We start from the raw sequence: 11124 nt of genomic DNA, 5'->3' as shown, positions 1-11124 counted from the left end.
AAAATGTCAGAAACTGTTCAACAAAATGATGGTGTTAACCTCAAGAGGGCAAAATTAAATTCATCCGTTGTGTCTTCTTCTTTGACTGGTGTGAAAATTTCCAGTCTCTTCTGCAATTTTAATGAAGCTCACCTTTAGAAAGAACTACTAACTCTAATTCACATCAGTTACAAAAAGTTTCTTAGACGTGTTTTAATTCAGTACTGTAGAAAGTTTGTATTTTGATGTTTACGTGTCAGTAGACATTTCTGCATTTGTAACAGAGCGTACTAACAGAGAAAATATGCCACCGTTAGACATAAATTTAATTTTTGAGCCTGACAGAGGCCACACCATAGCTATTATTAATTGATATATTAACACAAAAGGTACTTGTTACATGATGCCGTGGTCTCAGCCCGTCACCAGCAGCCACTGTGCTAGAGGGTACATTGGGAATCACGGTTCTTCCATCAGCTTTAGCAGGAGTGTTTGGAATTTTTGACCCTCTACATTCTGACTTTGAATACATGTCAACTAACTTATCCCAACATACTGATCCTGCAAAAACTATAATATAGCAATAAAGCACATTTCTCTCAAAATCAATTCAGTTCAACCAAAAGCTGGTGTGAACATAGCTAACAACATACCAGATACTGGAGTGGAGACAAAGAAATAAAGGACCCCTACCTTGAAAAGTTTACACTTTTTCAAACTGACAATATAAAATATGAAACGCCTAAGTGTGGGGTACAAATAGATTGCTGCTTTGTAAAAGGGCTTGCATTGATTTTTACCCCGGTTCATTGTCATAGCTATCTCTAAAGAAGGTCCAGATAGTCAAACAGATAAATATTAGAAAAAAATTAGTTTTATGTTATCAAAACTGAAAGTTAGTTTATATTCAGGTTAATAAGCACAGGTGTTTATACAATTAAATCAAGATTATATGTCAGAAACTTCATGCTTTTGGTTACCACGTGCCAATGAAGTTCATCTGTGTCTGCCAGATGACAGAAGCTTTACATGGTGAATTGATGTGTGCCTGATGCTGGTTACTTCCTTTGTCACTTCTAATGCAAAGCCTCTTTCTCCATAAGTGACATGTGATTAGACAAAGTCGCCCTATAGTACTTGAAGGTGAGAGTAAATGCACAATGAGCAAAATAAATGTAGCAGAACATGGGCTCCGAATTCCTAATGGTTGCTTGGCAGTAAAATATGTGTATGCAATAATGATGACACTGTATTAGCCGCAAGAGCAATAAGATTCCCATCCACGGGAAAAAGAAATGCATGAAAGTGCCACAAAACCATTCCCAGCAGCTTTGGTGAGTCCCCTCCTCCCATTCCATCAATCACCAGGCAGGGCAGGCAGCATTGTCCCCTGCGCCCCCACCCCCAACCTGATGCTGAGGTCCCAGAGAGGGCCTGGGAGTCACTGTCGGCTCCACCAGCTGCAGCACAGTAACACGTTCTTTTGGAATTATGGTGTAATTCTCTGCGAATGATTTGAGTTACCACGCTATACAACAGCCTGGAAATACTGGGTTTGGTAATGTAATCATATAGTTATTCATAAAGTACAAGACTCTTAATTTGAGTTCATCACAAAATGGTATACATTCTATTAAAATGCACTGTTTTTCTCCTTTATAGCTAAGGTTTCTTTTTCTTACAAAGATATAAAAGGAAAAAGGGAGACAACCTGACTATTTAAAGATGATGAAGCATGCATAATCTTATTCTGAACTTTCATCAGGAAAATGTTCAATGGGCTTCACTTTCAGTCTTGACAATGTGAATTTAGAAGTCGTTAGACTGATGTATGATTTCATGCAATGCTTTAATTATGTATGAAGGATTTAAATTTCACTATGATATTTTCAGGGTTTCCAGATATCTCCAGAAAAGGATATGAACCAATAAAGATCCCCAAATAAAGATCATTTTCACTGATATTCTCTGAGCACTAAAGAATAGACTTTTTTCTCCTAAATCTTCTAGGATGAACATAAATTGCAACAGGAAAAGGAAAAAAAAAAGCTTTAACCAAAAACAAAATGCTTGTTTCCATAGAAATTCAATGTGACCATATCAGTTCATTGTAGTTTTTAAATGATCAGTTTGATATATAAGATAATAAAAAATATGTCACATAATATGCCAGTTTTCCTAGCAAATATAGCTCATTGAGTATCCTCTGTGGAAAAGGTCATTTCTGCACTTATTCCAAATTTCTTTTATAAGGGAACCACTGCCCTCATAGATAAAGCTAGATTAAGAAAAATGTTTTCTTAGAAACAACTAAGGATTCTCTCACCATATGTTTTTGATGAATTAATAAATGTCATTGGTAAAGCTTAAATTTACTTTTCATTAGCAATAGTAGGTGATTAAAGAATTGACAACTAGATATCGTGCTGAACTGAATATTCAAAATATGATATAGTCATCTCAAAATGTAGACATCTTTTAAGAGATTAGAATTAGTTTGAAACAATAAACAAATAGGAAAATGTCTTAAGTAGTAAGAAATATGAGAAACAGAAAGGGCTAAAAGACCATTGGTAATGTACAAAATAACTTATTTGACCAAGTGTTTGGAACTATATTGCAACTATAGCAGATGCATTAATGCTTTTCCCACACCCCCTTACCTGACAGGGTACCATTCCCCCAGCTGCTATAAGTTTTTATTACAACGGCTCACAGCTGCTCCTTTTTCCAGATAATAATTGTCCTGGACCAAGGGAAGATGCCTCTTTGTGGTTGTGGAAGGTCCTACTCACTCTGGGAAGGAGCTTTGCCCACAACCAATAATTGATAAAGCAGTACAAAATCTAATTTGTCTCAATGGGGCAACTCTGGGTGCCATTTATACTCTCCAGCGTCCCACCTGGGCTCAGGCTGAGCCTAGACTTCTGCTGAAAGCATATCTTTTATAGCTTCTTCATCTACTCCATCATCTTCTGTCACTTCCTTAGAGTTTTATTTTCTTTTCCTGAGAGCATGTCCTCAAAATCGTCATCATCATCATCACCATCTGCACAGAAATCTCTAACTTAGGTTCTGGTCTAGGGAAACTGACCTCGCAATGTTCAACCAACCTGATATTTGAGCATAAGGAATCATGAACTATAAAATGACTCAGAGCTTTTTCACAACAGCTTTGCTGCTAGAACACAGGTGTCATGAAAACTACAGCTAAATCTAAGCCAAATGGGAAAGGAAAAGACTCATATCAACATCGTCATCATTGGACACGTAGATTCCAGCAAGTCTACCAATACTGGCCATCGGTCTACAAATGTGGTGGGATCGACAAAAGAACCATCGAAAATTTGAGAGGATTCTGATGAGTTGGGAAAGGGCTCCTTCAAGTATGCCTGAGTCTTGGACAAACCCAGGCATATGGGCGATTATGTACACCTCTCAGGCTGACTGTGCTGTCCTGATTGTTGCTGCTGGGGTTGGTGAATGTGAAGCAGGTATTTCCAAGAATGGGCAGACCCATGAGCATGCCCTTCTGGCTTACACACTGGGTGTGAAACAACTAATTGTTGGTGTGAACAAAATGGATCCCACTGAGCCGCCTTATAGCCTGAAGAGATATGAGAAAATCATTAAGGAAGTCAGCACTTACATTAAGGAAATCGGCTACAACCCGGACACAGCAGCATTTGTGCTGATTTCTGGTTGGAATGGTGACAACATGCTGGAGCCAAGTGCTAACATGCCTTGGTTCAAGGGATGAAAAGTCACCCGTAAAGATGGCAAAGCCAGCGGAACCACGCCACTTAAAGATCTGCATTGCATCCTGCGACCAGCTCGTCCAGCTGACAAACCTTTGCGTCTGCCCCTCAAGGACATCTACAAAATTGGTGGTATTGGTCCTGTCCCTGTGGGCCGAGTGGAGACTGGTGTTCTCAGACCCGGCATGGTGGTCACCTTTGCTTCAATCAACATTATAATAGGAGTAAAGTCGGTTGAAATGCATCATGGGGCTCTGAATGAAGCTCTTCCTGGGGTCAGGGTGGGCTTCAATGTCAAGAATGTGTCTGTCAAAGATGTTCATTGTGGCAGTTTGGCTGGTGACAGCAAAAATGACCCACCAATGGAGGCAGCTGGCTTCACAGCTCAGGTGAGTATCCTGAAACATCCAGGCCAAATCAGTGCTGGATACACACTGGTATTGCTTGCAAATTTGCTGAGCTGAAGGAGAAGATTGAATGTCATTCTGGGAAAAAACTGGAAGATGGCCTGAAGTTTTTCAAGTCTAATAATGCTGCCATTATTGACATGGTTCTTGGCCCACGTGTGTTGAGCGCTTCCCTGACTTTGGGCCGTTTTACTATTCGTGATATGAGACAGACAGTTGCTATCAGTATCATCAAAGTAGGCAGCTGGAGCTGGCAAGGTCACCATGTCTGCCCAGAAAGCTCAGAAGGCTAAATGAGCATTATCCCCAATACCTGCCACCTCAGTGTTAATCAGTGGTGGATGAACGGTCTCAGAACTGCTTGTCTCAGTTGGCCATTTAAGTTTAATAATGAAAGACTGGTTAACGATGACAATGCATCATAAAACCTTCAGAAGGAAAGGAGAATGTTTTGTGGACCATTTGTTTTGTGTGTGTGTGTGTGTGTGTAGCAGTTAAGTTATTAATTTTTAAAATTGGTGCTTTTTAATGGAAACAACTTGACCAAAAATCTGTCACAGAATTTTGAGACCCATTAAAACAAAGTTTAATGAGAAAAATAAAATGACTCAGGTAATTCCTCAATTTTTCACTTTTACTTTTGCTCTGGTGAAATTCTATCTTAAGTACATTTAAGAATTATTGATACCAAATTAGTCAGACAGTATTTATTTATGTCATTCCAGTTTTCAGAAAAAAACTTTATTTAGAATATAAATATGACATATTTAAACCCCCTTAAAGTCAATAAAATTACTATATTATTTTGAACCAATATCTTAGAATTTCCATGATTGCTTGATACTTACCCTTTTTTAGGTAACACAAAATACAGAGGCCTGGAGATACATATGGCTATTCAACATTTGAACAGTAATGTAAATGTGTTTCAATATTGTCTTAGTATACTTATCTACATCCCTTTGAATCTAGGACATCTCCTTTTGTAATTAGTTGATCTGCATTAGAATTTTTTCAAATTATTTCTACATTTCAGGATAACTAAACACATTCTTCAGGAAATGACACCTATTAGTGTCAGTGGCTCAAAATTAATTCCCTTTAATATTCACACTGGAGAGTGCATGTGGATGCAGACAGGGTTGAAAATGCTGGAGGGCTGGTTTGTTTGTTTTGATTTTGCTTTCTTTTCCATAATGAACACATAATCCAATGAGATTTTCTACACATTACAATCAAAATCAATTAAGAACCAAGTACTGATTTGTTTTGCCATATTTAACTACATTAAAAGCTTATCACTGTTACAATTTAATGTTTACCAACTCACTTTATTGCATATTAAATGCAAAAATCTATGTTAATGTAATATTGAGATTGCATATTTGGAATTAAAGGGAAAAATAGAAAATGCAACTTGAGATTCTCTTAGCAAAGGTTGATTATTGGTTGAAGGATTCATATAAAATAATTTAAGTGGCAAATGTGGCAATTTTTAATGCAAAAAAGTATAAAATCAGTTCAATATTTTAATTGTTTATCTATATTAATACAGAAGGTGCCAAAAAAAGTATTCACATTTTAAGAAAGGAAAAAACTGTATTAAAATTGTAATACAATGAATGGTGCTATCATTCATTGATTAATGCCATCTTTTAAGCAAAAGTCATACTACACATTGCTATGTAATTCAATTCAACTTTGAAAAGTAATACATAGATAACATCTCTTAAAATATGTACACATTTTTTTGGCACCCCTGGTACATATGTTTTGTGTTTGCATGTGTATGTATATTTTTTATATCAATTTAATTTCAGTTATAAAAACTTACATGCATAATTTTAAAGTATTTTAAAATTTTCTGTTGACTAAATAGATTGAAATGTTAAATAAGATATAATTTCATTTTTTAATTAATAAAAGTTTGTTCAAAAAGGTACAACAGTGAAGCAATAAGAATCAAGAGCTCCAAAAAGAATCTTTCAGAAACTATTAAAATTTGAAACCACATGTTTAAAATAAACAAATTTAAAAGTTTGACAGGTGGAGGTGACAATTTTGTTGAAAATTCACCAGTGCATGGAGTAGGATGATGAAGATTGAATGAAATATATGATTTCAAGAAGCAGAATTCTTGACCTCCATGTTCCTCTACGTATTTAGAAACTCAATAAATGTATGTGTAAAATAATGAAAGAATTCAAACAAAATTTGTTCATTTAATGGTCATATCGGTTACCTATCACTACAATAATGCTACATAGCAAACAACCAGACAATCTCAGTGACATAAAATAAGTACCTATTGCTCATCGGCTCTAAAAAACTCACTTATTCATTTGGGTTGGCTGCCTAGGTTGGTCGGCTTATCCGGGATGGTCCTGGCTAGGCTCACTCAGACTTATGTAGTTTGGCTGGCTTATTTATCTATCTATCTATGGGTGAGCTTATTCCACATCTTTCTGATCCTCCGGAAGTGTAGCCCAGCATTTTCTTACAGCAATGCCAAAAAGTGGAAATAAGAACATTCCATTCAATCCTCTGCTGCATCAAATCTTCTCATATCCATTGGCTAAAGAAAATCACATTGCTGAGTCCAGAGTCCAAATGGAGGATGCCAAAAAGCTGCATGAGAAAGGCCACGGACTCAGAGGGAGGAAAGAATTAGGGCCAATGATGCATTCTACCACAATGGGTATTTGTTGGTGATTACATTATTCTCAGAAGAACTTGTTGGGCTTAAAATGTTTTTATTATATTTATCGATATGCCAACCACAAAGCACGAGGAAGCCTGTGTCACCATAGGAGGCTTAGTCAACTGTATAACTATAGATTCATGCCATTAAGCCCATTCTTTCTTTGTTTAACCATGTGTAGGGACAGATATGTAACAATTTATAACATTAAAATTATTTTCAAGTTTAATTTTGTCCTACAAAAATATGATTCTGATAATGAAGAAAATGTAAAAAACAAATTTCTGAGTAACTATAACCTACTTAAGAAAACAGAAGACTTTAGTCACTTTTGTAGAACCTACACAAATGAGTACTTAAATTATTTTTTCTCTTCCTTAACTGGCTCCCTCAAAGACTGCAAGCTGTAATCCTTGTTTGCTACTATTTAGATTACTGTGTGTACTTAATAATAAAGTTACATTTGGGATTTATTTTTATTAACAAAACTAAATTTTCATGTATTAAGATTTTGTCTTTTGGAACAGAATTTGTGACTTTTTTCTAATATGAAATTAGAAAACAATATTTTAAAAAGTAAATGACACGGGTTATGAATGCAAAATAAAATTCCAAACCAAGGTAAATATTTACAACATTGTAATAGTAATTAAATTGTTCTAGATCCAAGGTATTTAAAGTTTATCCAAGACATCAGGAATCCCTGGAGAAGGGGTCAGGTAGGAGGCTACTAAAGGTACAGTATATGCCAGGAAGCTTACTTGAGCCCAGCAGACTCAGGAGAACAGTTACCCAGCCACAGAGAGAAAAGATCTTCCAGGAGTTTAAAGCACCATATAAATGTAAAAATATTACATCCTGTTATAAGACTGGATGAAAGGAAAGATGGGCAAACAAGTGGCTGGTGATTTTCTGTAAGGGTAGATTTAAGACAAAAAAAAAGAACTAAATAGCAAAATTGCTTAAAATCCTTTAACAGGCTCAGAACTACCAAATGCAGCACCCTAAAGGAAACTCATGTTATTATAAATTATTCTCTGAAAACGTATTTTAAAACAACAACAATAAGCTATGCAGTATCAGAAAAGTCTTGAAACAAATTTTAATTTAACCCTGGATTTTTTAAATTATCTGGAGGAAAAAGTACAATAACAGGGACTGTTCTGCAAAGATTACAATTAGGAATGTTTCGGATAGGAAAAAATGAAGCCTATTTGGGGGGGGGAAGGAGGGCTAAGGATAAGGTACAAATTTCATATATATTTGATAAGTTAGCTTGAAACTTAAAGGTAGTTTTAAGAAAATAAAAGTAAGTACTATTTTAGTTAGTAGATTGCATATGTTCAGAATTTGTGTCCAAAATATTTGACCCTAATTAGATTTACAAATGCATGAAAAGAAATAGATTATGCACTATCATTACTATCATTTAATACTATTTTGGAAGTATTATCCAGTGCAACTAGATAAAAGAAAAAAGTGAAAGTAAAAGTAAACTGGAAAAAAATAGGCAATATTCTTTATAACATGACAATGTACTAGGAAAACCCTGCTTCATTAACAACCATTGCCAACATAAGGCAATCTGTGAGATCGATGGGTGTGAAATTAATAGGCAGATACCAAACGTATTCATATATACAAGTAACAATCATTTAGATATCTTAATAAAGTAAAAGAGTCCATTTAATTCCACTTCTAGAAGAGACTGAATAATAGGGATAGGATTTAGCCTCCTTCAAACTAGAAAATGACACATCATATATGAAACAATAATTTTTAGATATTGAACAATAGAGAGCATAAGACCATGATCCCTGAGAGAAGGGAAACTGACTCAGCTGGGCCATACTAATGCACCAGCTTACTGTGTGGAGGCATTTTCCAAAATGCAGTGAAAGGAAGGGTAACCCGAGCAGATCCTGCTCATTTCACTTAATTGAAGAGTCAGAAATAAGAGTTTGGAGAGACTGAGGCACCTGCAATTTGCAAGATAAACTTCCAGTTGCAAGATAAATAAGTACTAGAGATGTAATGTACAGCCTGATGACTATAGTTAACACTGCTGTGTGATACATATGAAAGTCATAATCACAAAGAAAAAAAAAAGATTTTTGTTTTTCTTTTTATTTATTGTGTCTCTATGGGATGACAGATGCTACTTAAACTTACTGCAGTAATCATTTCACAATATTTGTAAGGTAAACCATTATGCTGTGTACCTTAAACATATACAGGGATGCATGTCAATTCTATCTCAATAAAACCGGGGGAAAAGCAGAATATCAAACAAGCGGGGTCTAACAAAGAAAAAAATTGAGGAATTACGAAAGGTTTTCTCAAGTCTATGACTGAGTATTGTTCTGCATAAGCATGAGAGAAAATATTCTGGGACTGAAGACAGAATCAATGGAAAACAGTAAACAGAACAATTGCTGGAGATGACACAGGGCTGGAATAAGTTGTGTTCCACCAGTCAGAGTGAGGAGACCTTTTAATACATGAGGAATAAGGTAGAGTAGTTAGAAAAATATAGACGTAGTAGTAGGAATAAATTAATCTGAGATTAAGGCTGATTTGTAACCACCCTATCAGAGCTTTAAAAGCAAGCCTTGAGAAAATCCACTTGAAAAAACTGCCCCACTCAGTAATAGAGCCCAAAATAACTTATAGGAATAAGAGAAAAATATAGCACTCAACAATTCACAATACTCACTGTCCAATCCAAAATTACCAAGCATGTGAATAATCTGGAAAATATGAACCATAACCAAGATAAAAAAAAACAAAAACAATCAATAAAAAAGAATAAGAAATGAGAGTGAGGAAAGAATTAGCAGATACTGATGTTCAAAAGCCATTGCATATACACTCCAAATATTTAAGGTAATGAAAAACATAACATGATGATGAGAGAAATACAAGATATAAAAAAGACCCCAGTAGATTGCCTAGAGATGCAAATGCAATATCTGAAATTAAATACATGGAATTGAAATAAATAGCACATTAGACAACGCAGAAGAAAAAAAATCTCGAAGTCATATGAATAAAACTATTCAAAGTGAAGCACAGAGAGAAAAAGAATGAAAAAAATGACCAGTAATCTGTGGGAAAATATTAAATAGTGTCATTGGAATCCCAGAATAAGAAGGAGAGAACTGGGAAAGGGAATATAAAAGATGTTTAAAGAAGAAAACCAAATTTCATGCCAGATGAATTATACCAGATGGAAATCTTATCTATTAATACAAAATGTCATGAAGGAGATGCTGGAAGTCACAAATATGTGGCAAATATGCGGTTACATATAAAAGGTTTTTCCTCGTTTTTAAATCTCTTTAAAAGATAACTGACTGTTTTGATCAAAAGGAACATCAATATATTGTAGAGTTTAAGGACTATAAGAAGAAAAATGTATCACACCAGAAGCCCAAAGGATAGGTAGGGTATGGAGATAGAGTGTTTTAAGGTTCTTGCACTATATGTGAAGTGGTATAATATTATTTGAAGGTAAAGAGTGATAAGTTAAAGCTTTATATTATAAACCTTTGGCAACCACCAATTTTTTTTTTTTTAAGAAGTATGGGTAATAAGATAATGGTGATGATAAAATTGTATTGAAAAAGAAATAAAACAATTCTTTCTCAAATAATAGATAATAAGGGAGGAAAAGAAGGAAATTGAGCAAAAACAAGATGGGACAAATGGAAAAGTAAGCAAAATGGATTTAAAACCAATGATAGTAAAAGTTGCATCAAATGTAGATAACATGCCCAATTAAAGGCATAGATTTTCACTTTTTTTGAAACACAAATATATACTTCCCCCAGTAAATATAAAGGCACAGGGTAAAAGATAAAGAATTAAAAAAGATATAAAAATACTAATGAAAAGAAAAAGTGACTATATTGATATCAAATAAAATAGATTAGATCAGATAAAATAGATAGCAAAAAGGTACATTTAATTAGAACAATATTGATAATGATTTTAATGTAAATTGTATAAACACTTAAAGTGTCAGATTATCAGACAGCAGTCAGAAAATCAATAAGGATATAGAAGACCCCACCATTCCTATCAACCACCTTGACATAACTGCCATAAATAGAACACTCAACCCAACAACTGCAGAATACATATACTTTCCAAGTGCACAAATATTCACAAATAAAAATATTCACAAATAGAAATATTCACAAATAAAAACGGAAATATTCACAAATAAAAATAAAAATTTTATGTTTGATGATAATAACAATTAATGAATACTGAA

At 34.6% G+C, this 11124-nt stretch overlaps 1 pseudogene; it reads left to right on the top strand.

The window, feature by feature from the left end:
- Positions 1-3204: 3204 nt before the first annotated feature.
- LOC109456517 (elongation factor 1-alpha 1) lies at positions 3205-4441 on the top strand (annotated as a pseudogene).
- The last annotated feature ends 6683 nt before the right edge of the window (positions 4442-11124 follow it).

This window comes from Rhinolophus sinicus, linkage group LG01 (genome assembly GCF_036562045.2).
Source record: "Rhinolophus sinicus isolate RSC01 linkage group LG01, ASM3656204v1, whole genome shotgun sequence".
NCBI classification, from domain to species: domain Eukaryota; kingdom Metazoa; phylum Chordata; class Mammalia; order Chiroptera; family Rhinolophidae; genus Rhinolophus; species Rhinolophus sinicus.
This window is presented reverse-complemented; position numbering and strand designations above follow the sequence as displayed.